At 41.1% G+C, this 24,849-nt stretch overlaps 1 protein-coding gene across 11 annotated transcripts in view; it reads left to right on the top strand.

The window, feature by feature from the left end:
- SEMA6D (semaphorin 6D) overlaps positions 1 to 24,849 on the top strand; it is a 245,777-nt gene that overhangs the window by 148,305 nt on the left and 72,623 nt on the right. For all 11 annotated transcript variants that reach the window (XM_084531975.1, XM_084531974.1, XM_084531972.1 and 8 more), the window contains one exon: positions 20,672 to 20,800. The gene's annotated coding sequence lies outside the window, so the exon portion shown is untranslated. The remainder of the gene's footprint in view (positions 1 to 20,671; positions 20,801 to 24,849) is intronic.

Below are 24,849 nucleotides of genomic sequence, written 5' to 3'. Positions count from 1 at the left end.
TTTCAGCCCCCCTGCCCCTGAATGCATTAGTACTTACATCTAAGTAATACAGCTCTATATACATACTGCTTCTGGTGCATCCCACAAAACCCCTCTGTATTAATTTACTCTTGCCTTTTATTCTGTGTCCTTTCATCTGTGCCTGCCATCTTCCAATAATGACCTCAACATCCATCCACCTCTTATCTACTCCATCTACCTCTCTCCCAAATATTCTTGTGCTTTTAGACAAAATGATCAGAGCATGGTTATATAAACTCTTCAACACAGCCACGTGGGCAGTGTTATTCTAATGATCCCAGATTTGCTTTAAAGCTCTTGATTTAACCACATTTAACCATTTTTACAAGTAGAAATGTATGAAGTCTGTAAATAGTTACAAATGCATCATATTTTCTTCATATTTTTCTCTGCATATTTATACAGAGATCTCTTGTATGTGAGTCTTAAGGCAGGATTTAATCTTTTAATAGGTAACAATTGCCTGGCACGTTGTATCTTCCCTTAGGTACCAAAAATAATAAGAAATATAGATACTTTTAGGGCACCTTCTTTGCTGTATATAGCAATAATATTCTTTTTTAAATGCTCCTAGGAGCATTCGATTGCAAGTCAAATGTCCTGCATTAAATGTTGTACCTGTTAGCGCATGTCACAATAAACTTTCATTGCTTAGCTGCTTTTTATTAGCCTTCCACTGACACATTAGCTAAAACTGAAAACAGAATGAGTCCCGCTTTACCAAGATTATCAGGATTAAAATCGTCAGGTACTGTCTCTTACAAAGGTATGGTGCTGGAGGGAAAAAGCCCAGAATGACCATGAACTGCATCGCCTGCTGCTCAACAATTCCGTTCCTCCCTTGGCAGAAGTCCGTCTCAGCATCATTGCAATATACCAGTGGATACTGCTATGGACATGGGCAGAAAAGAGCCAAGTGTGAGATAGAGAAAAGGCAAAGACAAAAAAGGGAAACCCTTAACTGAAGCAAAGAACAGAAGTGTGATGGGTGCTATGGGTACTAATGGAACAGCTCTACAATTTCAAGTTAAGTCCTGCCACAAACAAGATTTTCTACTGCTCTTCCAAAAGTGTTGGAAAAAAAAAAGCTCTAATTTTTAGATAGCTAAATGTTACATCTGCAAATCATCTGTGGAAATAATCCATCTGTATTTTTAAAATGGAGACATATTTTCCTCATAAGTTTCGAGAGCTCAGTCTTTAAACTGTTACTCTACAGCTGTATTCTCCCAGTCCTCTGAAAGAACAGCCAAGAGTGAAACGAGACAAAAGAACTCAAGTTTTGTTTGCAAGTATTTTGTAAAGTGCTGCTCTGGGTATAGACACAGAACAGCATCTGAGTATTTTAACAGAACTGATCTTCTTCCTGAATATCTTCATTCTTACAGCTGCTTTCCCTTTAAAATCCTCACACAGGAAATACTTTTCATGTCCTTTGAAATCTGTTTCCTTCTGCACCCTTACTCACAAGCCCTTTATAAGGGATTTGTTGGTTCAAAGACTATGCAGTAATTACTTCTGTTGCTACAGTACTGTGATAGATGAGACCATGTGTAGCTCTCATACAGATTCTCCACAGAAAGTACTGTTCATATTCGAGGACATTTTAAAGATTGTTTTCCAAGTGTAAAATCCTGCAGAGTTCCATGTATCAGGTCTTGTAATTCTGTGTCTCAGAATAGGTTTGACAAAAAGTTTGATGTAGATCAGCAGGCCTGTACCACATGGGAGAGGGCTACTGGCGGCATGTTCTCCCCTGCCCCTGAGTCACATCATAAAGGCAGGACTGTAGTACCACCAACAGCCCCTACACTGCAGGCAGCAGCTCAGGCTGTGCCATTTCAGAGAGCCCTGGGGGCATGGGGCAGGCAGAACCTTGGGCACACTGTGTCCCTGCCCTTCTTGAGAGCCCGGCCTGTCCTGCTGTCCTGTGCAGTGCCTGGCACCGGCCAGGTGCAACATTTTCCACATGAAATTGTTATGGAGTGGTAATTCGTGTTGAGAAAATAGTTGATATTAATAAAGAAGAGGGAGATTTGGGAGTGTGGCCATGGGGGTCAGAAAGCCCTGTGGTTGATGAGAACATCAGACTCCTAACGATGAGGCCATCAGGAATGTAAAGGAGTTCAGAGGGAACAAAGAAGGGTGAATCAGGATACTCCATGGGTTACTTGTTCTCCAGCCATTAAGGCATGGATGTTTCTGGGTGTTTGCTATTGCTGGGCAAAGTTGTTTGACCAATGAAAAGTTGTTTTTGAAAAAGACTGCTGTGGGAAGAAGGGTATAAGAGGGGAGCCTGCCCTCAAGAAAAAAGGCAACACGATGAAGTTACATCATCAATAAAGAAGCAGGAAAAAGGAATAAATAGGAACTGGCTAGCAGAACGGAGACCAGGATGGGAACAGGCACATCGATTGCCTCACGAAGATAGGTTCAGCCAAACTCAGCAAACTGCTCAGAGAAGCTCATACACAAAGTCGCTGAAAACAGGTGCACTGGAGCTGGGAAGAAGCTCGAGCTGAGAGAAGCGGAGCTGCACACACAGCTGCCCCTCGCTGGTAAGCAGTTGCACATTATGGGGAATCATACATCCTTAGGAACAAAGACTGTCCTGGCAACCGTAGAGCTTATTCTCCTTATTAACAATTGGACAGTTTATGATCCTGAAACATGGGACCAAACTGAGGTCGAGGTGTGGGACTCTGCAACTAAAAACGACAAGATTGCAGTGGGATTGCTCGGCACCTGGCAAGCAGTCTCTGAGGCCTTAAAGAGCCATGTGGGATCACAGTCAGACACATGTCGCTTGCCAGACAGTGAGGGAACTGCGGGCTCGTCCACCCATCCTTCTGCTACACCACTGGCCCCCCCACGGCTACAGCCATCGCAAGCCTTTGCTGTTACGCCCCCTGTTGACCTGGACATGCCTTTTGACCCAGGCTTATTGGCCTTGAAAAGGAGATGGATATGCTTTTCTTCGATCCAGGAGGAACGGGATATATAAGGCCCGAAAATCAAGTTGCTTGACAACTTAAAGCAAGACATAATGTTCAAAAGGAATGGAAAATGGAGACTGTTGTTTGTAATCAAGAAAAGGAATGGAAAATGGAGACTGTTAAGTCATGGAACTTAAAGGATTGTTTGTTACCTTTTCTGATTGTGCATATATGTAGGCATACTCAGGTTTAGTATGTAAAAGCAATGTTCTGCATGTTTAAAATGTTTGATGTTCGTGTGTTTGATGTTGGTGGAGCGTAGACACCCTGCATATCCAGCCCTGTTTACTTGCCTTTTATACCTTTTATAAATATTACTAAATTCAGATTGAGTTGAGACTTCATTTATAATAAAATCACAAGAATTTATAATAAAATGCAAGAATCCAGAGGTGAGGGGATGGGTTTGTGAGGCTGGCCAGCGGGTTGCTGGTTGTTAGGATCTGCCTGCATTGCAGTGCTGTTTTTGAGCGGTAAGAGACACAATCTCACATGTTGCGGTTCCAACTCCTCCGCACAGCCAAACTCCTCCACAGGACTATCACCCTGGTGTCAGGCAGCACCCAGGGCTCCCCATAGATGAGCTTGCTGTGCAGTGCAGCCCTATGTGGCCCAGCAATGGGTGCTGCTGTCTGCCTGGCCCCCTGAGCTGTCCTGGGGGCGTACCTGTAGCGTCACTGCTGTGTAGCTGGGGCTGGCACTTCCTGCCGCACTTCAGTCTATTTTGATCTGGAATTGATTACTGTTTTTTCACAAAAGTGTAGCAAATCGATTTGCAAATTGAGGTAAATCAAGCTGGCCTGCCGCATTATCCATCATTTTGTGAATAAAATGGACATATATTGATTCATATTGTATCTTCGGTAGCTGTTCCCAATTCAAAACTCTATATGTGACTGGGTAGTAGGTGTCCTGTTCTTGAGGACTTAAGTTCTTCCCAAGGCTTTTCATATCGTGTTATGTTGTTGATTGCCTTGTGTCACATACTTTCGTGTTACATCAGTTCCTTTGCCAATGTGACTCAAGGTCAGCAAAATAATATTACAGTGGTAAAACTAGAAAGCAAATATACCTGTCTTTGGATGAAATATTGTACCTACTATCAGCTCAGATCGTGGACAGTCAATCCCAGTTTAAGGCAGATTGTTAGGATTCTGTTATCTGCTAAAAGTGGGTAATTTTCTCTAACCTTGAACCATCCATGGAGACTGAATACCTGTCCTCTCTGTCTCTAATTGGTGCACTGCAGATGTGGCCAGTAGTTTTGTACATTTTTCCCCTCTCAGAAAAGATAAAGAAGAAATAGTTATTGCATAACTATAATCATTCCAGTCCTATCTTCAGCTTCCCAGGAAGGGACCAAGCACAAGTGCAGTACTACCCAGGCAGCATGAAGGAGCCATAAAGGAGAGGGAATCTGTCCCTTTCTGCCAGCAAAAGTACAGGAAATTGGGCAGAATAGTTACCATAAATGCACACTGCAAATGGAAAAGAGTTTGCAATGATGCTTCCACCATTAGGCCTCATTCAGGAACAATCTATAATGTAAAAGTCATTTCAGATGATTGCTTACTAATTTTTTTTTATGCTGTGTGTACATTAGCAAGAATTTTTAATGTGTGCATGGTGGGTTCTTTGGGATTAGGTTGCTTTCTTTGTGCATTTGTTTTGTTTCATTTTGGGGGGTAGGGAGACAGGTGTTTGATTGCTGCAGCCAGGACTCTGAAATGACGCAGACAAGTCTCATGGACTTGGTAGTACACCTAGGTCAGCACGGCACAGGGTATGAGGCCAGCTGCTAGCACCACACCTTCAGGAGCCAGGCTGAACGGTTGGGAGCTTTTCAAATTTAGGAAAATCAAATTTCAGCCCTTTTTTCCCTCAGCCAAAACAGATTGCACAGACCTTCCCACTAGACACGTAGTTCCTTAGCCTTTACAGGAACCACCTGACACTTCCCACCTGGACCTGATAATTGAAAAGAGCTGACTGGCACTGAGCCCTGTGGCTCTTTATGAGGCAGACCACCCTGATACACATGCTTTTTCCTCAAAACATGATACAGTTTTTGGAAGGGGAAGAAACTTTTAACTGAGAGACGGCAAACTCTATAAAAAAATATGTAGCTCTCAAAACATGTTACTTTTAGAAGGAGTAAGATCTTCACAGATATGTTTTGGAAAGCAGGCATATGCGGCATCTGTGCATACGTATCTGTGTACACACAGACAAAACTGCTTGACTGCAATGGACAGGTTCCCAGGAGGAGACATCAGGTGAAAAAGCAGGAATCTTATAATCCCCCTGGTGTTTCAGGCATACAGATTTGAACCTGCTCCTCTCTTTCGATCTTGTACTGCTCTAATAAAACATCATGAAAGAGTTCAGAGACATGGAGTCCAAATTATGAAAAAGTGATGAAATTTATACAGAGCTGTCCCACTCATTCCCTCTGTTTCTGACTCTTCTCAGTTCTCTTTCACAGCACCAGTATGGATTGGGAAAACTGTTTTTAAACCTAAAAGGAACACAATGTTACCTTCCTTTTTCTAACCTACTGATTTTCCTGCCTTGGCCTTAGTGTGTTCTGCTGTTTGTATGGACTTCCATCCCCTATGAGGAAAAGAAGTAAGCTATAATTTCTATATATAATTAAAAAAAAAAAAAAAAAAGTTAGAAAATACTCAGAGGGATTCTGATCCTGGTAATATTCCTCCATAATACCTCGGAATCCAAGAAAAGGGCATGTTTAACAAGGCCATTTACTAACTCTAAGAAAAAAAAAAAAAAAAAAAGAAAACGCAACTAAAAGAGAACATCCAAAAGTCAGTTAAAATCACTTTCAAAGTGCAAAGAAGACAGGAGGTCACTAGTCAACAACATGACATTTTGGCTGTAAAAAGTCTTTATTGCACCTTGCTCTCCTGTATCACTTGAGGAGTGATAAAGGCTCTTTTCAGTGGGAATGTCAGTTTTGCTTGTCTCTATTCTTTTTTTTTTTTTTTTTTTTTTTTTTTCTCACCTTGTTTTAAGTGCCTCTGTGCTGTGATTCTTCCGTACTGGGGACTTGAGTTTACCATGAGTCACTAGCTGATATAACTTTGCCTCACATCATTTCTTTTCTGGACTGTGAATCCAGAACATCCCCAAGGTTACATGTGAAGATTAAAAGCTTTCTCCCATCCTTGTATCTCAGAGCAGTCCTCATTGGAGTGTCTCTGCAAAACTAGTACTTGCAAAGAAGAGTTATTTTTCTTGGCAAAGTCAATAATGGCCAGTTGCTTTTTCCTCTTCCTCTTCCCCTTCCCCTTCCTCCTCCTCTTCCTCCTCCTCCTCCTCTTTCTCCTCCCCCTTCTCCTCCCCTTTCCTTTCCTCCCCTTTCCTCCCCTTTCCTTTCCTCCCCTTTCCTTTCCTCCCCTTTCCTTTCCTCCCCTTTCCTTTCCTCCCCTTTCCTCCCCTTTCCTCCCCTTTCCTCCCCTTTCCTCCCCTTTCCTCCCCTTTCCTTTCCTCCCCTTTCCTCCCCTTTCCTCCCCTTTCCTCCCCTTTCCTCCCCTTTCCTCCCCTTTCCTCCCCTTTCCTCCCCTTTCCTCCCCTTTCCTCCCCTTTCCTCCCCTTTCCTCCCCTTTCCTCCCCTTTCCTCCCCTTTCCTCCCCTTTCCTCCCCTTTCCTCCCCTTTCCTCCCCTTTCCTTTCCTTTCCTTTCCTTTCCTTTCCTTTCCTTTCCTTTCCTTTCCTTTCCTTTCCTTTCCTTTCCTTTCCTTTCCTCTTTTCTCCCTAAAGGAAATTAAATGTAAAAGATATGCTAGCACAACCTTAAAGCTTAGATTTAGACATGTTTTCCAGTGTTATGATTCCCACAGCAATCGTAATTCAACGTCAATGCACATTCTACTGTAAAGCATAAAAATTAACATCACACTGTATACAGCAGAACATATTACCATAGCACTGTGTGAAATATCGTAGCAATTTGAAAACAGCATTAGGTTGTGTCTACACCAAGCTCTTGAATGAGTATATAACTTGAGCATTAATATTGAAGTTACTTGTTTTGGGCTTATGTTTACGGTTCTGGGTTATCAAGCTTTCATTCCTTACATTTCATTTGCAGCATGTGATTTTTGATTTTTTGTTTCTTAGGGACTGCTCAAGTGCTTAAAATCACATGCCAGCTTAAATACCAACCTGCTGAGACCACAGCCATTTCCACTCAGGGGTTGATGAACAGCTGCTTGTATCTTTTGAATCTTTCGCTTTTCAAGCAAAATTTCCTGTCCTTGGTGACTCTTTATTGTGTTTTAAATTAATGTTAATAAAGCTTGAGAAAAAAAAAATGTTTAATTGTTTTTGAGAATAAGGTGAAGCAAAAAGATAACTTTTCCCATTAGAAAAATTGCATGTGACTATTATCGAATAATTTAAAAGACACAGTGGTAGGGATGGGAAGCTGAAATTTGGCAGGAAGACAGGTGCTTGGGGAAAGAGGTGCCTTTACTTGTTCTGGTAAAAATGTATTTTGCTTTGTTGAACACTTAGAAACCATTGACCACTCACTCTTGGTAGTCCTTTAGCAGCAGCTGTCTTTTTCTGCTGATGTTCCAACAGCAAATGGGCTACACAGGTAGGGAGCAATGAGTCAATGGCTATGGGAATGTACAACAAAGTTACGTACCAGAGGAAGCGAGTTGTGTGTCACTGCACCCACTTTTACTGCTACTTCAGCTCTCCCTTACACTCTTAGCCTACTGTGGCATCAGACCTTACACTGTGTGATTTTGCACTATGTAACTATGCTTAGTATGTTGCTCTTGTTAAAAGGTATAAAATATTGTAGTGTGAAAGCCTCTTGTGATTTAAGCCTCTACAGTCCTAACAGACTGAACTTGAAAGTGCACACAAAACAAAGACACCAGCTTCATGCCAACGAACATCGGTAAACTGTGAGGTCGCTCTGAACCACTGATATGGTTGCAAGCACTTTGTAGTCCAGTTAGTGCTTTTGTACTTGGTATATAAGATATTGAGTCCCAGGCTTCTAGAGCAGAGCTTATTATTGCAGCATGTGGAGCCAGCTGGTGCTCTGCTGGGAAGACTGCTGGTTTCTGTATCTTTTATTATCATAAAATACATACTGCAGCCAGAATCACCTCTGCCTGGACTAACTTCATTCATTTTTCTGGCCTCTTCCTCCTTGAAGTATATGAATATCCTGGGGAATGTGCACACACGGCAGCGAAGAAGGCTGTACGTGTGAGTAGCACTGGGCCATCAGTCACACAGGCCGGTTCGGGTAGTGGCTGAGCCATGGGCCGGCAGTTGCATGGGTGCTGGGGAGGGTTTCCTCAGCTCCGCGACACACACCGACCTCTGGAGGCAGCACAAGGCTCTCAGCCCGGTGGCCTCAGGGACTCTGGGAATGTGCAGAGAGCACAGCATCTGTGAAACCTGCTGCCAGCTGGTTTGTGGCTGTAACCTTACATGGGCCTGGCTGAAAAGGCCAAAGATGAAGAAAGGAGCACAGGCACTCATACAGAGAATCTTATTGCTGTAGATTCAGTACAGTGAGAGCGTGAGGTGTGGGAGTTGTTGGGTCCCAGTGCAAGACAACACAAGCCCTTTCTGCTTGCAAATTAGCTTTCTCTGTAGCAATCTCCAGCAAACAAATAATTCAAATGTTTCTTTTTGTATTGTTTAGGAAATTGCAGCATTTGTTATGAAAATGGTGAAATAAGGAATTAACAGTTTTCTGCTAGATTTCTCTGCAGAAATGAGGAGGAACAGGCAGAGGGTTTCAGCAGTATTTCAGTCCCCCAGTGAACCTACAGACTGTAGAGTTCACAAACAGATGAACAAATAGTGCTTTTCCACAGTGGAATACAATGTTTCTGGAATTGCAATAACATATGAATTTAATATCTCCAAAAATAACATGTTTTCATTACTGGGTGGATATGAAAAATCTGGATTTTTCAGAAAGGGCTGAGAGCATGAAAGAATATAAAAGAACAGGCTCAGAAGGAAGTTTGTAGACCTGCAGACAGTTTCCTCTGGAGACACCTCAGAGCTCGTTCCTGACAATAGTTGTAAATATGATATTAAATTGATGCCAGTTTGAACCCTGTTGAGGCTGATAAAGATAAATAATTATTGTGATTTGGGTTGTTCACAGTCTTATCTGCAGCAGGCAACCCTTGGCCTCACGTGCCAAATGTGTGGCTAAAGAGCCAGGTGCTCTGAGGGCTCCCAGAGCTCCTTGCTGGGGAAGGGCGGCAGAAAGCTAAGGAGAAGCTTTCCAAGGAAGCTCTTGCTGTGGCACCTGTGTAGCAGAGACGGGAGGGCTCCAGATCCCACTCAGCTTTCCAGGGGACAAAATCAGAAGAGAGAATTAGAGTCAAGCAAAACAGATGTGAATACAGATGAGAATAGTTTACAGCTTTAAACCCATATTACTTTTTTTATACTATTCTGCAATCTCTTATCTCATCATTGACTGACAGAAAATCGTTCGGTCATGGCATGCCAGATGAGATTAGTAATCCAGTTCTGAAGTTGCTTGAGCAAGGACTTGCTACATCATCTAGGGAAAAATAACGTGCCATTTGTATTTTTATCATAGATCTTTGCACATTTCTGACTTTGAAATTATTGTTCCTCTCCCTGAATTAGTATGAAGAAATCATGACTAGTAATGTTGTACAAAACTACTGACCTACCAGACAGGCACTATTTTAAAAGCCCTGTGGACTTAAAACTGCATCTCCACAGTATCTTGAGCGAAGCTGTAAACCAGCCTTTTGCCCATGTGTATCAGTGCTGTTACAAGGCAGAGTATTTGCAGGCATCTGCTATTCATGTACTTCTACAATATGGGCATAAAACTCAAATAATGCCTCTGTGTTGTGGGTTTAAGACTTTTCCTCAGAAGCTGTTTTGATACCACTTGTATTTTGAAGGGATTCCCTCTGAAAGTTGTTTTTTTTTTCAGCATTTATACTGTAAGTGAATATTTATTCCGCGGTGCTCTGAAGTATGTTGGTATATACAGTTTTTTCTCATTTGTATTTCTTATTAATGTTGGAAGTGCAGTGAGTAGTGAGTGGGGCAGACTAGGAATCATTAGATTTAAGGAGTCTTCAATATTCAGATCCCTGAATAAACAGCTGCACTCTTCAGCAGATTATTATAATAATAAATACAGTTTTATGGAACATCTGTGCCCAAAGGCCTCTTCAAAAACACATTTAAAATGTTAGCATATTGCAATCTCTTCTGCTTCTTATCACATTGCTTTAGCTGAATTGGGAAAGAACTGCCCACAAAACAGGCCTGCCAAGATGTCAAGTAATGTGAGTTTACAGGGAAAATGGTAAGGTAAGAGAATAATGGGTGAAACATATTATGATAATAAAAAAAATCTTGTTTTTCTCATAAACAGCACTTTATCAATGTCAACTGTCCAACAATGTTGTTAATGCAGGCTTAGGTTTGCCCTGTGATGCCCTCACCTTGCTAAGACCAGGACAGCTGGCTGGAGGGACATCAGGGTGAGGGAACTGAGCTTTCCCTTCTACTTGGCATTTCTGAGACCGTCTGCAATATTGCAGTTAGTTTGGGGATGCAGGAGCCCAGTGGAAGGCTATTGAGGTGGTTGGGCTGGAGTAGTATGGGGGAGGTAGGTTTGTTTAACCTGGAGAAGAGAAGGCTCAGGGGGATATAATCAGTCTTTCACTGTCTAAAGAAGGGGGTTACAAAAAAGATGGAGACAGATTTGTAGGAGCTCACAGCAAAAGGACAAGAAGCTATCAACACAAGTTGCAGTAAGAGAAATATTAGCTGGAGGTAAGGAAATAACTTTTCACAGTGAGAGCACCGCAGCAGGGAACAGGCTGCCCAGAGAAGCTCTAGGACCTCCATGCTTGGGGGTTTTTACAATATGCAGGACAAATCCTGGAGAAGTATGATCCAATTTTGAAGTTAGACTTCCTTTGAATAAGCAAGAACTAGATGATCTGCAGAGGTCCTTCCTAGCCCAAATTTTTCTGTTTTCTGTGATTTAATTCAGCTGAGGTACAGACTGCCCTCAACTGTACGCCCTCTGACATTCCCTAAAGTAGCAGGAGTCTGCACAAATGGGTCAGTAAATGAACTGTCAAAAAGTACAGAAGGAACTGGTATGAACAACCACCACTGCATACGTTGTCTTGAATGCCTGCATTATCTGCACATGTTCCAGGGCTTTGCACAGCTAGCTGGCAGCTGTGTGAGCAGAATATGAAGAGTGAGGTATATGTGCCTTGAAGGAATACACCACAGGGTTGAGTCCATGGTGTCAGTAGAGGTGAACAGGATTTTCTTCACCCAACTAAGGGCGTGTTGGAGAATGGTTTCTCTTGGGCTTAGTGAAGGTAAAGGTGGAAGGCAAGGTGAGACTGATGAGTCCTTCTGCAAGTCCAGGACAATGTGAAGGGAGCAGGCTTGGCATCTGAGCGTAGGTAGTTCCTGTTTACTACCAGCAGCTGAGACCTTAGTTTTGGCTTGGTAAAGAGATGTTAGTCTTTATTCTACAATTCTCATGGTGTCTGACTGTTGTGATGCAGTTTTAGATAACTGGAAACAGTTAAGAAATCTCATGAATTAAGAATTATAATTCTTTATTGTCTCATGTCCAAGATTTAAATTTAGAAGTACATGATACTCAGTGACAGCTTATGGCACACTGGTACAACTCACTCTGTTGTAATGATCATTAGGTGTAGTAAATACAGAAGGTATGGGAGGGTGTTTCAAATCCATCAGACGTGGCTGACTTTATTAATAGTGCTGCTGTAGATGAAACTCTTACAGTTGTACCATGCTTCAGACTGTACTTGTGCAGCTTTCTTTTATGTATATAGGGAGGTAAATATTTGGTTTTATCTGAGATCTTGCTGCTGATAACAAATTCTCAACTAATGGGTTTGAATCTCAGCTTATAAAAATATTTTATGGCAAAAATACTTTGGAATACTGCAACTTATCAAACTTTTTATAGCAACATTTAGTGACTTTTCATCGCTATTTTTGTGCTATACCCATGTTAATAATATAATCATAGCAAGCTTAACATCTTACCACTTAGAATAAACCACACCAACTATCATGCTAGAAACTGAGAATTAAAGAATGCATGTCATAAAGGGGGATTTTCCAGAAATCAGTTTTAACTGACAGTAGAGGATGTCATCTGCTTTCAAACATCATGTCCAAAAATGAAGTATAACTTCAAAATATTTTGAAATTGTCATTCATAAAATAGAATATTCCTGAGAAGGAGTGAAAAGTGTGCCTATAATGCATGAAGCATTTGCATTTGTCAAGCTATACGGATATAAAGTAAACCCAAAAGGGGCTCTAAACCCAGTCATGGACCTTTTCCACTGCTGAATACATGCCCTAAGCTGCCATAACACTACTGTTGGACATGGCCGTACCCTAAGTGATTTATTGCGTGGTTTGTTCCATTAAGACCAGTTTGTGTCAGGAAAAATAAAGATAAATATACTATGATAGCGCATCTAGTTTACCAATATTTTTTATCAACTGAGTGATGTTGGTTTTAATCAAAATATACATGATTTGTGGAGTCTCTGGGATAAAAAAGGGTTGTTATAAGGCCTTAAGGCTGGATGGTCCAGCCTCCATCGACTTACAGATCCCAGCTCATTGTAACACTATACCTTGTAATTTCACTTAAATAAATGTGTAAGGCTCTCATTCTGGTCTGGTAGCCTTTGACACTGGCATTGCACTAGGATAAATAGCTGTAGTAGTAGCCAGGGGCAGGGGGGTTATGAATTAGTCTCCCAGTATTTTTTGATGGACTGGAGCTATATAAGGCCATTAAATCAATTAGCTCAAAAGCCTCTAAATCACTGAAACATACTTTACTTTAGAACATAGCTATGTGAAACTATTGCTGATTTTTTTAGTGTTTCCTTAACTACTTCATCCAGCAACTCCCCAAGAAAGTAATCACAATATGATACACACAGGAAGGAGGTAAAACACTGTCTTCATAATCACACCAGAGAAGAGCTGAAACATCTAAAAGTATCACTCTATGAAAGCCTTTTTTTTTTTTTTTTTTTTGCACAGCACTTTGCATGTGGCAGTCTGAGTTTTAGGAAGCAATGCACAGTACATTCAAGCATTCAGATGAAAGGAAACAGGGTCTGAGGATCTGCTGTCTCACTTACGAAATCAGCCACAGACACATAGATAAACTTTTGCTTAAAAACAAAGACATGCCTACTGCCTCATTAAGGGTAGCTAGTATAAGTGCTGCATTAACTGAGTAATGCACGGCAGAATGCAAAATGCAGTCTAATCAGAGTGGATTCCAATTTATGGAAGAGATGAGCCAGTGGCTTGAGGTTGCCCTCATCAAAGAATGCTGATATTGTCATTAAATCGTAGTTATTCATCACTGACATTAAATTATAATCTGAACTGGGTTGTTTTCTCTGTTTTTGTGAAGGGAATCAGATATGGTTTGAATGTACTTACCAGTGTTAAAGGCACTTCTTTGCTGAAAACAGCTTATGAGCCTCTGATCATAAAAGGAAAAGCTCCAGGAACTAGTGAAGACTTCTACTTGAACTGCACAGTAAATGCACCATGTTGCAATTAACACAAGGTACATGTATGCATGCCCACGGTGTACATACATTAATGAATATGAATGAAGGGGAAAGTCTGTAAGCAGAATGCTGGAAAGGACCAGAAATGTAACACCCATCTCAGACTTCATTTTTGTCCTAGTGTAGTATTACCAGTCATCCAAATTTGTCAGCTCATAAATGGTTCCTGTAGCCACAGATATTGAGAGGACAGAAAACCTCCTAATGGGTCACGACAGGCTGTCAGTTTTCCAGTAGGAAAACTTGATTAATCTCTTTTTACATGGCACATTATGTTTGCATTAGCATGAGCTGTTAGGCAGGCTCTGTTGTTATTGCCCTCTTGAGCTATTAGTCAATGATCTATTTAGTGCATCTTAGATGCAAACTTTTACTGTTTGAGCTTTACCTTTCATTGAAAAGGTCATGAGTTCATTTCCCAGAGAGAATGACTTTTCAACCCACTTACCTGAAATACAGTGTTGCCATTTTTAGCTCCACTGCCATGTTCATTCCACTAGAGAGAAAAACATCTTGGAAAACCACTTAGAAATAAAACAAAGAGCTGACCTTATCATATTCTGCTTTGTAAGAGCTTACCTGGTATCTGTGTAAATGGTCCCCAATACCCACAGATATCGAGAGCACAGAATACCTCCTGATGGGTCACGACAGGCTGTCAGGTTTCCAGTAGGATGCTAATTGATTATACAGCTTTCAGGCTCACAATATGTTCATCCAGCGCGCAGAATTCTACCTTTCTGCGCTGAACACTTTTCAGCCTCACCATGCTAGTTTTTATGGTTTCAGAGTAAGAAAACAGAAGGAAGGGTATTTTAGAGGTTTTAAAGAGTACATATTATTTGAACCAAAATTACGTGTTTTTACAGTCAGCTGCTGTGAAACTAATTATAAGGAGTCTATAGCATTCAGTTCTGCTTCTTTAAACATGCAAAGAGCTCCCTCCTTGTCATTATTATGGTTCAGTGAATAGGAACAGGGGTAAGGAGGGAGTTTAGCTGTCGATTTTTGTGGGGCAGAAGCTTCACTATAGAACTCTCACTACTTGGGCTTGGATGAAAATTGTGTAAGACCATGACAGTAATTATTGTTATCTCTGCTACTTCAGCAATGTTTAAACCTGGTCTTCAGGTTCCCTAATTGCAAAATGGGGATGGTGATCTATGCATCCCGCTGAGGAGGGTTAGGAAAGGTGGGTGACTTTTGCATAAGTGCCAGTGGTTACTCCTCAAGTGAGCAAGGTGAGCAGGATACTTAATTACTCAAGCTGAAATGGCAGGCTGTTGTATTCTCTGACTAGCTATTTCCTATTAGTGTGGCGCCAATGCTATCTCTTGCCATGTACAATCAAAAGATGCTGCAAATTAAATACAATCATCGTAACAGTCACAATTAACTGCATTCAATTTGCATGCTTTTCTGAGAATTTCTTCTGGGGATTTTTATTTTCAGCAGCACCTAACTTTATCATTAATTCCAGAAACCTGGCATAGACCAGAGTGCATGCAAAATGATTGCTGGTCTCTAATAGCGGAGCAGGCAATGGGAACTAAAGCCTCTCCCTGGCTGGGATCTCACATCACAGGTCTGCTCCCTCAGCTGACTCCTTGCATTTTTCAAGTGTTGGGTTTTCCAGTGTGAATTGGTTCAAACCAGAATGGGAATTACTGACCCAGCAATATTCTTTATTGGTAATGAATTGAGGAGCTTTGCATGCACTACAGAGAGAACTGGTACTGCAAAATATTCTGGTTTGCCTGCCTGGAGAAAGCCTTTCACAAAAAAAGGAACATGTGTAAAAATCTATCTCATGAACTACATATTTGTAGTGTTGACTGTCACATTTCTTATAGCACTGTGGCACCCACGTTTCCTCCATCAGGAGCTACAGAGACTGCCTTTGCACAGGGAGGCACGGAGAAGTGCTTCCCGGCAGCCCTCCTGGCGCAGGGCCCCTTGGTACCGAGCTGCACCAGCCCAGGCAGCTGCCTGGTGCATCTGCTTGCAGGCCAAGGGCCGAGCAGCTTTTCCTAGAAGTTAAGGAGTTGCAGCTGGTTTCTTGATGGCTAACTACCAGAGTATATGAGCACAGCGTGAGTCCTGATTTGAAATAGAATAAACATATGTAGTATACCCCCACTTACAGACTAGATTGCTTAGTGACCATGTTTTTTGTGGATGTGGCTAAAGGAAAGTGAAAGCCCTGTGATAAACAAACAGTAGAGAACAATAGTTAAACCTGAATAATAAGACCACATGGTGTCTATTTGAATCTGTATTACTAAGTGTTCTGAGCTTTGTCTTTTGCATCTGTTTATGTCAGGTCTGAGCTATTGCCTGAAGAAAACCTGATGTGACATGACACCTGGTAATGCACTCTGAAAGGGACCCTGATTTTTTGAACATGTTACAGTTAGAGGTTATTAATTGTAATGCTTAGCTGCTATATTGTTTTGCTGCTAGTCACAATTGTAACAAAAGCACCCGAGATTTTATGGCTAGTGCAGTTCAGCTTTAAATTTATACGTTCTATAAATGCCACAACGTTATTTTAATCTGTAGATCAGGTTTGTCAAGGGCTATTCATTAAAATGGCTCCTGTGCCCAATATAAATCCTAGCAGCCCCAGTTTCGGTGGATAAGTGTTGATTTTAAAAGGACTCTTATGCCCTGAGCTCATCATACTCCTGACTGCCACAGAGCAGCCATACTATGGAAGATCAAGGGGGAAAAATATTTCAGTTAGAAATACAAAGCATAGCTAGTATAAGCACTGCAGAGAAGTTGAGGATGCCTCTTCCTTTGAAGTGTTCAAGGTCAGGTTGGATGGGGCCTTGGGCAACCTGATTTAGTGACAGATGTCCCTGCCCATGGCAGGGGCGTTGGACTTAGATGATATTTAAAGGCCCCTTCCAACCCAAACCATTCTACAATTTCTATGATTTTAGCAAAACATTTGTTCATGGCAAGCATTGAAACTTAGGAGGATTTTCAGTTCTGCCTCTCCCCAGAAGTTAGATAGCAGTGGGTTCTGGGGAAGCAGAAACAGGCACAACTGGTGGGCCAAGACCAGGCAGTTCTGGGCTATTGCATGAAACTCCTTGGGCTCCTCCACAAGAAACTGTGAGGCTGGGGATGTGCCATGGGCACCCTCACACTGGCTAGCTGCACCCCAGCTCCATTCTAAAAGGTCTAAGCAGAGCCTGAGCCCAGAGAAATGAGCTTTATTCTCTGGCTGGCAGCAGTGCCTCAGCATTGTGCTAGCAGTGGTATGAAGCCTCCAGACCAGAGCTGGCCTGAGCACAGCCAGTCCCAGCCCTGCAGAGGGGAATATTGGGAAACAAAGTTTGGTGTAACTTTCCTTCAGTTTCCCAAGTTGTACATGGCCTTAGTTAGTAGGGAAAAGTTGCACTCAGCCTGATTACTTCCTTCCTTACAAGGACAAAGAAGGTGTTCTGCAGTTGCTGATGAATGTTACTCTGGTCACAGCTGAATATAGTAGGACACTATTCATTTGAGAAGTGAAGCCAATCCTGTTACTTAGGACACAGACTGTTCATCACTCAGGCTCAAGGAAGATTTCCCAGACCTTAATTCCTCTCCCAGAGGTGCCAACAAAGCAGGGGCAGCAGCAGCATGGGACCCCTGGCCAGGGCTGCCGCTCGCACCCTCAGTGCTGGGCATGGGATTCTCTTCCTTCCTCCAGGCCTCAGCAGGTATTTTCCACACAGGCACAGTTTCCCTGGCTAATGACAGCAGCAGGTATTTCTTTCTACGTCCTTTCATCAGTATTCCCATTTAGATATAGTTTCAGCAGCTTCAAATGCAAAAGTAGCATCTTTGGGGTAGCCTATTCCTGGGAAGGAAACAAAACCTGTTCCTAAAACAGGACAGATTTTAAATGTTTCAACCAGAAAAGAACTCAAGTTACCTCTTTGCAACTTACAGTGAAAAATAGAAATCAGGGTATTTGCAATAGTTGGCATTTGGAAAGGTTCTGATAATAAGATATGGTGGTAATAAAACAGATTATGCCCTCTCTGTGCACCCACCTCTCAATGCTCTATGATTGTTCTGCCTTCTGATGTCAGCATTCCTTAACCTTGAAATCTTTCTGCTCCACACAGATTACAGGGGAAGATGTAAGAAATGGTAGACACAGTATTAACTCTGTTTTGCACAGTAATCTCTCCTTGGATGTTTGAGTAAGAAACATGCAGAACCACTGTGTGGCAGTTAGAGAAAAACGTTGAATGGTCACGTGTGGTGTTTGGCCGGAGAAGAGAGTGAGTGAAAGAGTGAGTCTAAGTGCCAAAACTCCAAACATGTGCATGCTGGCTGGCAGCATAAGGAGGCTGGGAACCTGTACTGCCCCACTCCTCAGTTGGAACCATCACATCTTGTTTCCTTTGACTTAAGTACAATTAACAAGAGCAAGGTTTGGCCTCTGAACTGCAGAAACCCATGTGTGGTAATCTTTTTAAAAACCTTCTCAGATCTGTATTTGTGGATAATTTTGGTATTTTTACACTGTATATTTCTGTGCTCCATTACTGGAAGATCTGTCTGACCTTAGCCCTCTAATTGTGCAGTAATTAGCATCTAAATACCATGCAGAACTCCCTGCAAATCAACCAATTGGAATATTAATTCTTAATCTAAATATATCCTTAAAAATTGTACAATTATCGCTCTCTACAGGTACCTTAAAGGAGGCTGTAGCGAGGTGGGGGTTGGTCCATTCTCCCACGAGCCTGGTGACAGGACAAGGAGGATGGGCTAAAGTTGTACCAGGGGAGTTTTAGGTTGGATATTACGAAAAACTTCTTTACTGAGAGGGTTGTTAGGCATTGGAATGGGCTGCACAGGGAAGTGGTTGAGTCACCATCCGTGGAGGTCTTTAAAAGACGTTTAGATGTAGAGCTTAGTGATATGGTTTAGTGGAGGACTTGTTAGTGTTAGGTCAGAGGTTGGACTCGATGATCTTGAGGTCTCTTCCAACCTAGAAATTCTGTGATTCTGTGATTCTGTGAAATGCAAAGTCAGTATTTTCTGCCTTTTTTCAGCATCTGGTATTTCTGTACAGTGAAGTGGTTTGTACAGGCACAGGCAAGCACCTCTGAAAGGGAGCGTGAGATGTGATGTCTCCCCCTCCTCCCATGAGTTTAGGCCCAGAGCCCCAAATACTGTTATCCTGTATGAGCACTCCAAGCAAGAAAATCAAAATGTGCATCATGTCAGATCTTAGATTCCATAAGCATATGACATAGCACAAGTCTTTTTTGATTTAGTAAAAGATCATTGTGGTAGCGATACATTTGATCTAGACAGCTTTGTGACAAGTTATAGTTGTGAGTATTAATCTCCCAGAACATATCCAAGTAATGAATAATTAAAACTAGGACTCACCATCTTACAGACCACAGAAAGGTTGGCATGTCCTTCCCACTGCTTATCCAAGAGCAAGGAGCTCTCACCTGGTGGATGGCTTGGCTCTTTTTGTGGTCTGGATTCAAAGAATACTGCATCTGCTTTGCTTTAGAACTGCAAAGGCAAAGTTTAATCTAATAATATTATGAGCAGAGAATTTTAATTCTGCATTTTAGTTTTGATTTTTAAAATGAGAGACTTTTCAACCATTCAGACTAGAACTATCAAAGATACTAGAAAAACAAGGACATGGAGATAAAAAAAATAACCACAAAGGTGAGTCAGCCTTAAAACAGACAGTGCCTAAGAGAATTTTCCTCCTTCAATACAAGGTTAATTCTAAAATCTACAACTGAAAATTCAGAGGAAATACCACAAGAGTCAAGTTGTAAATAAGAATATTCTCTTCTATTTCAGGCACACATTGCTATTCTACCAGGAGACACAGCTAACATTCATTACCATTTATGAAAAACCCATCCCACCCCTCAAAAAAAAAAAAAAAAAAAAATTGCAAACAAATACATTGATCCATATGTATATTATGATAATCAGCAAGGTTTGGGAACTTTGGTCACTTTAATGATGTGATTGTATTTAACACACGAGACTGAGAGCTTTGTGTCGTCAGTAGCAAAACATGAAATACTATATGAATTAGGAAAAATCCAATAACAAACAGCAGGATGCTCTGTGCATACACATCACTGTTGTGGTTATGAGCAAATACAAAACTGTACATGATTAACCACGATTTATTCTTACCATAAACTTAGCAGATGGATGCAGAAGACATACTATAATTGCATACACATTTCCTCCCAGAGCTCAGAACCAATAAAATACGGTAATTTCTTATAACTTAAGACACATTCCTTACTGTTTTTAAATAAATAATAAGGTTTTAACAGGCTTGTATAGTTTTTCTTTTTCAGTTTTTGAAATAAACTGTCTTGTGAATGTTGATGTGCAATGAACTAGAAACAATATTACCTACAGGGACACTGGTATTGTTTATTGGGAAAGATACTCTGGACTAAATTTATCAACCCATTTTTTATTATATGAAGTCTCAGCTGTCTTAACACCTTCTGGTTTATATAGTATTCAGAGTTTTGACTTTAAATGTTTTTGTTGTTGTTGTTGTTTTTTGCATCACATTTTGCCATCTCCAGAAAGGATATTTTCGGTTGCACAAAGTGTCTTTAGATAAAGACAAAACAAATATCCAAGCCAAATATCCAGCCTCCAGAGCTCAGAAAGTGGTTACGAATTTTGGGAGTAATTAAAACTACAGAAACATCAATTGTCTCAATGATATATTAAACTAAACATTTCTATACAGAGTCCGAAACTGTAATAAGAATATGTCTAAATATTCAGTTAATTGCATCAAAATAGCGCATCCATCTGTGAGCTTTGTTCTAAGCTTGCTGAGTTGAAAATATGGAATGTAATCTGCAAACCAAGCTAGTTACTAAGTAGCTGAGGAAAACGTATATAAAGAAGTTGTGCGCTAAGTTTCCTCTTGCGGTTCTCACTGCAGCCCTAACGAAGCAATTCCAGGACAGTCTCAACAAAACCAACCTCTACGGTGTGTCATTGCTTGAACTTGACCCTCTTCCCTCTGCTGCCCGCCATTCAATTTCCCCGCAGATTTTGTCCCCTCGTTAAGGTAAGCGCTCTTGAATATTCATTGCCTTGAGCCAGTGTAGCCGAGAAACTTTCCTTGTCGCTCTCTGCCTTGCTGTGCCAGAAAGGCTCTTCTTCGGGAGTGAGCCTTCTGGGGTCCGCAAATTGCTTTTGTTGTTTGTTTTTGGGAGCTGGGAATGCAAACAAATAAAACAGAAAGTAGTTGCTGAATACTCAGATCTTTAGCTGGAGAAGGCCAGTTTTTTGTCTTTGGTTTTCCAGTCTTTTTTTTTTCTAATCCTTTTATAAAACCGTAAGCTGCTAACCTCTGTAGCTGCATCACATGGCAGCTGCTGGAAGGGGGATAGAGCAGGTTGCCTCTGCAGATCATTGTAATGTTATATTTTAATTATAGGTTGCAGTGCACTTCAGACACTCCAGCAGGACTGCCTAATTAACAAGGTTGTTCAGCTTTCACATAGTATCAATCAACTAGTTGCTGGAAATGTCTTGATCTCATTTTCTAAGATTAAAGTATAAACGAAGGACACTTTGCTCCATTGTTACTAAACTAAGGCAGTACCATCTGGTTTGCAAATGTGATATTAGAGTCTCTGGAATTGTCTGAGGCCCCAACTCAGCAAAGCAGTAAGCACAAGCTTACCTTTGAATATGTAAGTGGAGCCATTTGTTTCAAGGGAATCACATGCTTAAGGTTGAATGTATGCTTGAGCATTTTATTTTAATCAGAATTTCATAGGCTCATTTTGAAATACAAAACCGAACTTTTCAAAATAGACAATAAGGAGCTAGCCTATTTGTAACATTGGGGAAATCATAGCTTAAACAGTAGCTGAAATAAATTGAATATCCCCAATAGCACGTATTATACAAAGCTCAGTAATACTGCCTGATAAGATAATGCCATTTTAATTCAAGAATCTTCCACAGTGCTGTATATTTAGATTCAAACTGTTAAATAAAAGTAATTGCAAGATATACAAAGAAAAAATGAGTGAAAGAAAACGGTTATAATTAGAAAACATTTTTATCCAGAATTTGATAATCAAACATTTACTTTTAATATCTATTTGAAAAAGTAAAGCTGTGTTTAGGATTGGTACTATACTAATATTTGAGTGATGTTTCAAGGAGGTTCAGACTAGGTTTGAACTGAACTAGAAAACTTTTTTCTCGCTTCTCCCTTTCCCATTTGCTAGTCTTTGGAATGCAGTTTCTGGGAAAATTCTTACTTGTGAAACAAAAAAATAGATTATTTCCCCCAGGTTTACCACTAGCCCCAGGAGGCTAGTGGTCCTGAGGATACATGGTCCTGAGGATACATGGTGGTGTGGGAAATCAGTTCGTGATGCTCAGTTGCTGTAATGGGGAGTTAGCATGTGCCTGCCCGTCTGTTGGTATGGGTCTACCTCTGCGCTGCAGCTTGCTGAGTCAATGCCTCGCCTGCTCTGCCCCAGCCACTGCTCCTTACCATGTGGGCCCAGAGAGGAGTTGCAGAGGGAGTGGCAAGAGTAGCAGCCTCCTGTAGGGCCCCTCTTTCTTCCCACTGCAAAGTATGGCATGGATAGCACATGCAGTGGAGACAGATGGCGCTTGCTTTCTCTGCAGTGCCATCACTTGGCACTTGCAGAGGAGAATGTGATGGCTGCATGAATGCAAAACTGTGGATTTAAATACTAGAAACTCAGTCACCCCTCTGAAAAGAGCAGGAGCAAGACCTTTTCCCTGCTAACATACCACTTCAGTTCTGTTGTGATGGCATCTGTGAGTTTAAGTGGTGCTCAGGGACAGATTTTACTCATAAAATCATAAATGGATTTCATTAAACCTATGTGGTCTCTAATATATCAGACATAGTTGAACCTTAGAACTTTTTAAAAAATAAAAAAAAAAAGGAGAAGAAGAAGAAGAACAAAAAGAAGAGAAAAAGATTTTTTCCCCTCTTCCCCAAATATGAATCATTGATATTTATAAATAAGCACTGAAAAATAAGCAAAATTAGTGTATGAGCAGCATAAAACCAAGGTAGTGACCTTGCTGGGAAACAAAAGAAGTTAATATATTTATATTGGTGTGCATTCAAATCAGGAATAACATTTTTAAACCTAATTAGAGAAATACATAATCCTCCCTCTTTGGAGCCCTCAAGAAAAGCCAGCACAAGTGTCCATGACCACAGAAGGCTGAGTATTCAGTGAAGCAGAATAAAATACTGTCTTTACTAGTTTTGGTAGTTTTGAAAATAAAAGTTTCAGCATCCTTTTACCTTGAAACACACTCCTTTTCCTTTAAGTTGTATTCATCACTGATGTGTTGTAAGCTTAAATCAAAGGACAAATCCATGTAGTTTCCTCATTCTTTGTCCTTGTTCTTTGAAGAAGCTCTTACAGGCATAGTGTATGCTTCCATCTTACATTGGACTTAAAAAAATTAGTTATTACTATGGTTTTGAAAGGATAGGTTTTTTCTTATAAATGCTGGTATTTTATTAACATTCTGCAAATGAATATCAGAGCAAGAGCTGACAGTTGTAATGTGCTGAATATCTAGTAACTATTTAGGTTAAAAAAACCTTTAGTGTTTTTATAGTGTGGTTATCTTGAAAAACCATGTAGCGGTAAAGCTTTGTGGATTAATTCCTTTGAATCAGCAAAACCGCTTCAGATTAACAGTTCTTTTAGCTGGTGGCATGTTTTTTTATTCTATATAATAACAAACATGATTAGCACAGAAGTACTATGCTCTCCGTAACCTGTTTGTAATTGGGAGAATCTGCAGTATGTATTCTACAGTCCAGCTCACATTGAAGATTGAAATGTAATTACAGTACAGGCAATCTCATCTCTAGTAATTACAGTTGTCGCCATCGATCCAATTAACCAGGATAACTAACTCTGCTGAGCCAGAGTTGACAAAGCTTTCTGGCTAAACCCAGATTGCTGTAAGAGTTTTGTTGAGTTTTTGAGACTTTTTGATTGCCAAAACACCAGTGCTTGAAAAAGTAGATAACAAATATTGTGAAATATGGCTTAGGAAACCAAAAGCAAAACCTGCTTTTACTTCTTGCTCAGGACTGAAACTTTTAGCTGCGACTTACACAGCAAACAGCAAAAATGCAAAACAACCCTGACATAAATGAAAAGGATGTAGAAAGGGACAGGCCTGCTTCGTGATGTATGGGTCAGGGATACACTTGGTTCTCCCATGGATGAAGTAGTACAGAGCAAGAGGCAGTCAGTGTCTGCCCAAGGCCATGTCTGCAGTGTCCAGCGAGGGTGGCACAGGGAGCCCCAGGCCTGCCAGACCTGTAGCACTGGGTTGGCACACAGGTGTGTTTTACAGTAAAGGTCTTCTATGGTTCCACCGCAATGCTGTGCCAGCATAGCTGTGCAACTTCCTCCATGGTAGTGGGCACTCCCAGTTTAGGACAAGATAGTGAAATTTCATGCAACTAGGTAGCACTTCTTCACAGCTGTCCCTGGTGAGTTCACTGGGACCACCTGACATATAAAGTACTCTTCTGTGGGTTTGAAGTGTTCACAGACTAGTTTTTAGATAAGAGAAGACTTCCAGATTCTTTATATGTCAGGCACTTTTCCAAACCCAAGTTGAACTGCTAAAATATGATGTAACTAGGCTGCCTGACTTTTTGTAAAAACAAGTCATGGAGATGAAAGTGGGCCAGAGCATTTGTTCCTTGCTTCTTTCAGAAGACTCCACAGTATTGCTATAGTAGGCGTAAGGCTTCAGTGTTGGCCAACCTTCAGGGCTTTTTAGGAAAAAAGTACCAGTTTCAAAGGGGGGGGGGGGGGTGAGGGAGGGGGAAGGGGTGTCTGTTTTCAGAATTTTTCTTCAGTTCTAAGACTATAACTTGACAGACTGTTTTGAACAAAATAGTAATTTATTGCCTTTCTCAGAGGTTTGTCTAGATCTTTCTTGACCTTAGCAACACTCCAAAATATACGAAATGGCCGTTATGCCCGTGTTAGCAATGACAGTGACAACTGTAAGCATGAAGCTGGAAAGTTCCAAAATAGTTCACCATCAGGCTTAATGCATATCACACAGAAT

The sequence above is a fragment of the Aythya ferina genome (genome assembly GCF_964211825.1).
Source record: "Aythya ferina genome assembly, chromosome: 11".
Taxonomy (NCBI): domain Eukaryota; kingdom Metazoa; phylum Chordata; class Aves; order Anseriformes; family Anatidae; genus Aythya; species Aythya ferina.
This window is presented reverse-complemented; position numbering and strand designations above follow the sequence as displayed.